Raw genomic sequence first — 5815 nt, forward strand, 5'->3', positions numbered from 1 at the left:
GTTTTAGAATGTATAATTTTTATATAATTTTAGAATGTATAATAATGTAAAAGAATAGGGCACGACGGCGAGGGCAGGTGACAAGAGAATCAGAACCGCAGGAACTTTTTAAGACACAGTCAGCACGGAGTTAGGAGACTGACAGACCATTCATCTTGTTTTGTTTTGTTTGAGGAAGCTATATATTTTATTGAACAGCAGAAAGGCCCAATTACACCTTTATAGAAACTTTGAAAGTTACAGGTTTAAGACTTTGCAGTAAAGTAAAAGGCGTCAAAATTTACCACAAGATCGGAAAATCTTTAATTTAATTTAAATGTTCCCATTCCTTCTCGAACTTTCGATCGGAATGCTCAATTCACTGAGAGTTTAAAAGCAGATCCATCACCACCCTCTTCTTACGGCACCTACACACGGGTCATCAATGGTCAGAGCACCGTCAGCACAAATTTACAGGGCGAAGGGGAAAAGAAGTGGGACAAATTAGACAGCTCTTACAAAGAGACAGCATCGGCAGCATGGGCCGAATGGCATCCCTCTGTGCTGTTTCATTGTAAGATTCTATAAGGGAGAGGACCATCACCACTGCCTTCTCAGAGCACCTTCACACTGGTAATACATGGAGCCCACCCACCGTCACCACAATGGGAGAGTGTATCCGAGTGTCAGTGTGTGTATATGTGAAAACAATGCTGGATACATTTTGGCCCATAACCAATATTAATTTGTTGCAGAAACTGTATTTTCTGTTTTAAGAAATGAAATCACAGATCCTAATATAATTTATTCAGCAAAGGCACGGGAATAATGACCCTGCAGTTCGTTGTATTCGTGTTTTTGCTTTCTGACAGTTTCATTCATTTCTTGTCCCAGTGAACTCTAATTGTCAATTTCTCATTTCAGGCAGACCAGGGAACAGTCAGGCTGACCCGTCAGGTAATCGCCCTTTATTTCCACACTATCTGCTATCTCTCTGCTCTGATCTATCCCATTAAATATTAAGCTTGGACGACACTCTCAGTACTTTTTTTGATCACGGATTAACCCACTGCCCGGTTGCTAGTCAGAAAGGGAGTGTGTCCCTCATTGTGTTAATAAAGACCTTTAATTCCAGCTCAGAGATGGCTGCGGCCTTCATGTGGAGGGACAATAACTGAGGGTCTCTGAAGAGCAGAGTGTGAAGGATCAGCTCCACTCACACTGTTGCCGGTCCAAAGGTCCACCTCACCAATCTGATGTGATCTCCAGTTCACATGACCATCCAGCCCTTTCTTTATTGGCTGTGGTGGTTGTGGCGGAAATTTCCTCTGCTCTTCCCTGTTGCTGGTATCTCACTGTGTTCGCCCAATCAGTACTGAAAACGTAACAATGTGATAATTACAGCCACGCTCCTCTCCCCACTTCTGCAGATTAAATATATTCTGAGCCTGAACACACCCCGTTCCCTTTGGAGCCGTTGTGTTGGTGGGAATATCCGGCTGTCTCCCGGCTCCCTGCTCCTTTGCACTGTGTATTAGCATTACCGTTTCTTTTTTATCATGTGTAATATTTCCACCGGGTTTTATTAGGGCTCTGAATGTAGACGGATGTTCCTATCAATTCATGCCTGGTTAATGGGGAGGGTCCGTGCGCTGGGAATCTGTGGGTTTAACGCAATATGAACGCTTGATAATATTTCTGATCTTTTACAGAGAAGGTGAAGCTGAGATTAGTGAATGGTGGCAGTCGGTGCGCTGGGAGAGTGGAGATTCACTACAGGGGACAGTGGGGGACTGTGTGGGATTCCTACTGGGACCTGCTGGACGCTGCTGTTGTGTGTCGGGAGCTGGGTTGCGGGACCGCGGTCTCTGCACCGGGTGAAGCTCACTTTGGGGAAGGGTCCGGACCCATTGTGACGGATGATGTGGAGTGCAGTGGGACTGAGGCCGCTCTGCGGGACTGCAAATCATATCAATGGGATCACTATTCCTGGTCACACGTCTATGATGCTGGCGTCATCTGCTCAGGTAAAATTCTTTCTCAGTTTCTCATCTCCCGCCGCAGCTAATGAATCCAGGAAGAAGTGAAAGTAAAGAAATCCGGGATGGGCCCTACCCGGAAAGTCAGATGATAATAATTCCATTAAACTCCGGTTGGAATTAATGTTAATATTCGGATCACTATTTAAAATAATATCATTAGTACTATATTGAAGAAACATTCTCCACTGGGAGCAACAAATACCTGATACTCAGCACATTTACAATACAGACAGAGCAGTTTGCATTGAGATTTTCCCTAAAGCCGCAGTGAATGATCTGAACCGCTGGAAATGTCACAATCTCAATCCAACTCTCCATTCATCAACCCAGCTGCCGCTACCGGGCATGTACTGTCAGCCCGGCTGTCCACCCGCAATGATCGCTTGGCCTCAGATCTGATATATTACACAGATTGCGAAGCTGAGACTGGGGAGCAGAGGAGGGAGGGAGGCAGAATTCTCAGCCTCGGGGAGCCAAAGTAATGGGTCCGCTGTTATTGTGGGTATCACAAGAGGAAACTGCTCTGTAACATCCCACGGCTGCCTGCGCATTGCCATTTAAATATTGAGAAAGTGAAATTCACAGAATATTAAACAAAAGAGCTAAGAAAATTCAGGAAGCAGTTGCAACGATTAAACTCAACACAGTTGAACTATTTGAAGAAAAGCGGCGAGTTTTCCTGAATTCATGGCCAGTTACTGTAAGGAGGATAGTGATATCCTTCAAGAAGATAAAGAAAGGCTGGTGAAATGGGCGGACGGGTGGCAGATGAAATTTAACGCAGAGAACTGTGAACTGATACATTCTGGTTGGAACACGGAGGAGAGGCAATATCACAGAATCACTGAACTGTTACAGTGCAGAAGGGGGCTATGCGGCCCTTCATGTCTGCATGGGCTCTCTGAAAGCGAAGTTCACTCATTTCCATTCCCCTGCCTTCTGTCCATCACTCTGCACATTCTTCCATTTCATATAACTGCCTAATTCCCTTTTGAATGCTACAATTGAAGCAGCTTCTGCCACGATCTCAGACAATCATTCCAGATCTGAACCACTCGCTGCATGAAAAAGATTTTCCTCATGTCACTTTAGCTTCTTTCACCAAATACTTTAACTTGGTGCCCTCTTATTCTCGATCCTTTCACCAGTAGAAGAAGTTTCCTTCAAGCTTCACTGTCCAGAACCCTCATTATTATGAATAGCTCTATCAAATTACCTCTCCGCCTTCTCTTCTCCAAGGAAAACAGTCCTAACTTCTCCAATCTATCTTCATAACTGAAATTCCTCATCCCTGGAATCATTTCCATGAAAAGTCTCGGTACTCTATCCAATTCCCTCATATCTTTCCTCAAGTGTGGCGCCTAGAACTGGATGCAATTCTCCATCTGAGGCCGAACTAGCGTCTTATACAACTGCAATATGACTCCCTTGCTCTTGCATTCTATGCACTTATTTATAATGTCCAGGACAGTGTACGCTGTATTAAACGCTCTCTCGAGCTAGCCTGCCACCGTCAATGACTTATGCACGATTAAACCAAGGTCCCTCTGCTCCTGTTACCCCTTTAGAATTGACCCTTCATTTTATATTTTATCTCCATGTTATTCCGACCAAAATGAAACACTTCGCATTTCTCTGCATTGAACTTCATCCGCCAACTGCCCGTTTCACCAACTTGTCAATGTCCTTTTGCAGATCTGCACTATCCTCCTCACAATTCACTATGCTTCCAAGTTTTGTATCATCTGCAAACTTTGAAATTGTGCCCTGTACACCAAGGTTTAGTTCATTTATATATATAGACTGGGACCTGAATATTGAAGGATACATGGCATTTAGGAAGGGCAGGAAGTTAGGAATAGGTGGAGGGGTAGCTCTGTTAATTAATGATGGTATTAGCACAATGGTGAGCGATGACCTAGGTTCAGGAGACCAGGATGTAGAAGCTGTTCCGGTAGAGATGAAAAATAATTCAGGCAAGAAGTCACTTGTCAGAAGTGGTGTCTCGGCCACCTAACATTAACCACACTGTGGGAGGGGGTATAAATGAATAAATAATGGCAGCCTGTCAGAAAGGTACAGTGATAATTAGGGGCGGATTTTCGCCTACATTTAGACTGGAAAAATCAGATGGGCAGAGATAGCCTAGATGAGAACTGCATGGAATATTTTCGGGATAATTTCTTGGAACAATAACTTGTGGAGCCAACCAGAGAGTAGGCTATACTCGACCTGGTATTGCGCAATGAGGTAGGAATAATTAATGGCCACACAGTTAAGGCGCCCCTTGGTAGCAGCGATCATGATATGATTGAATTTTACACTCAGTTTGAGGGAGAGTAGAGTGGGTCCAAGACTAATATTTTAAACTTAAATCAGGGCAATTATGAGGACATGAATGCAGAGCTAGCTAAAGTGAACTGGCAAATCCGGTTAAGGGATAGGTCAATAGAGATGCATTGGCAGATAGTTAAGGGAATATTTTAGATATTCACACAATTTCACATATTCAACGGGAAATAAACATTCCAAGAGTGTGTCCCACCATCCGTGAGTAAGTAAAGCCAAAGGTCGTATCAAACTTCAAGAAGAAGCCTATAATTGCGCAAAGATGGGAGGCAGGTCAAAAGACTGGACAGAATATTTTTAAAAAAACCAAAGGATTACGAAAAGATTGATAAGGCAGGTAACATTAGAGGACGAGAGAAGGCGAGATAGATATATAAGGAGAGATAGTAAGAGTTTATATATCTTTTATTTATATATCTTTGCGCAATTATAGGCTTCTTCTTGAAGTTTGATACGACCTTTGGCTTTACTTACTCACGGATGGTGGGACACACTCTTGGAATGTTTATTTCCCGTTGAAATATGTGAAATTGTGTGAATATCTAAAATATTCCCTTAACTATCTGCCAATGCATCTCTATTGACCTATCCCTTAACCGGATTTGCCAGTTCACTTTAGCTAGCTCTGCATTCATGTCCTCATAATTGCCCTGATTTAAGTTTAAAATATTAGTCTTGGACCCACTCTACTCTCCCTCAAACTGAGTGTAAAATTCAATCATATCATGATCGCTGCTACCAAGGGGCGCCTTAACTGTGTGGCCATTAATTATTCCTACCTCATTGCGCAATACCAGGTCGAGTATAGCCTACTCTCTGGTTGGCTCCACAAGTTATTGTTCCAAGAAATTATCCCGAAAATATTCCATGCAGTTCTCATCTAGGCTATCTCTGCCCATCTGATTTTTCCAGTCTAAATGTAGGCGAAAATCCGCCCCTAATTATCACTGTACCTTTCTGACAGGCTGCCATTATTTATTCATTTATACCCCCTCCCACAGTGTGGTTAATGTTAGGTGGCCGAGACACCACTTCTGACAAGTGACTTCTTGCCTGAATTATTTTTCATCTCTACCGGAACAGCTTCTACATCCTGGTCTCCTGAACCTAGGTCATCGCTCACCATTGTGCTAATACCATCATTAATTAACAGAGCTACCCCTCCACCTATTCCTAACTTCCTGCCCTTCCTAAATGCCATGTATCCTTCAATATTCAGGTCCCAGTCTATATATATAAATGAACTAAACCTTGGTGTACAGGGCACAATTTCAAAGTTTGCAGATGATACAAAACTTGGAAGCATAGTGAATTGTGAGGAGGATAGTGCAGATCTGCAAAAGGACATTGACAAGTTGGTGAAACGGGCAGTTGGCGGATGAAGTTCAATGCAGAGAAATGCGAAGTGTTTCATTTTGGTCGGAATAACATGGAGATAAAATATA

The sequence above is a fragment of the Heterodontus francisci genome, unplaced genomic scaffold, assembly GCF_036365525.1.
Source record: "Heterodontus francisci isolate sHetFra1 unplaced genomic scaffold, sHetFra1.hap1 HAP1_SCAFFOLD_214, whole genome shotgun sequence".
NCBI lineage: Eukaryota > Metazoa > Chordata > Chondrichthyes > Heterodontiformes > Heterodontidae > Heterodontus > Heterodontus francisci.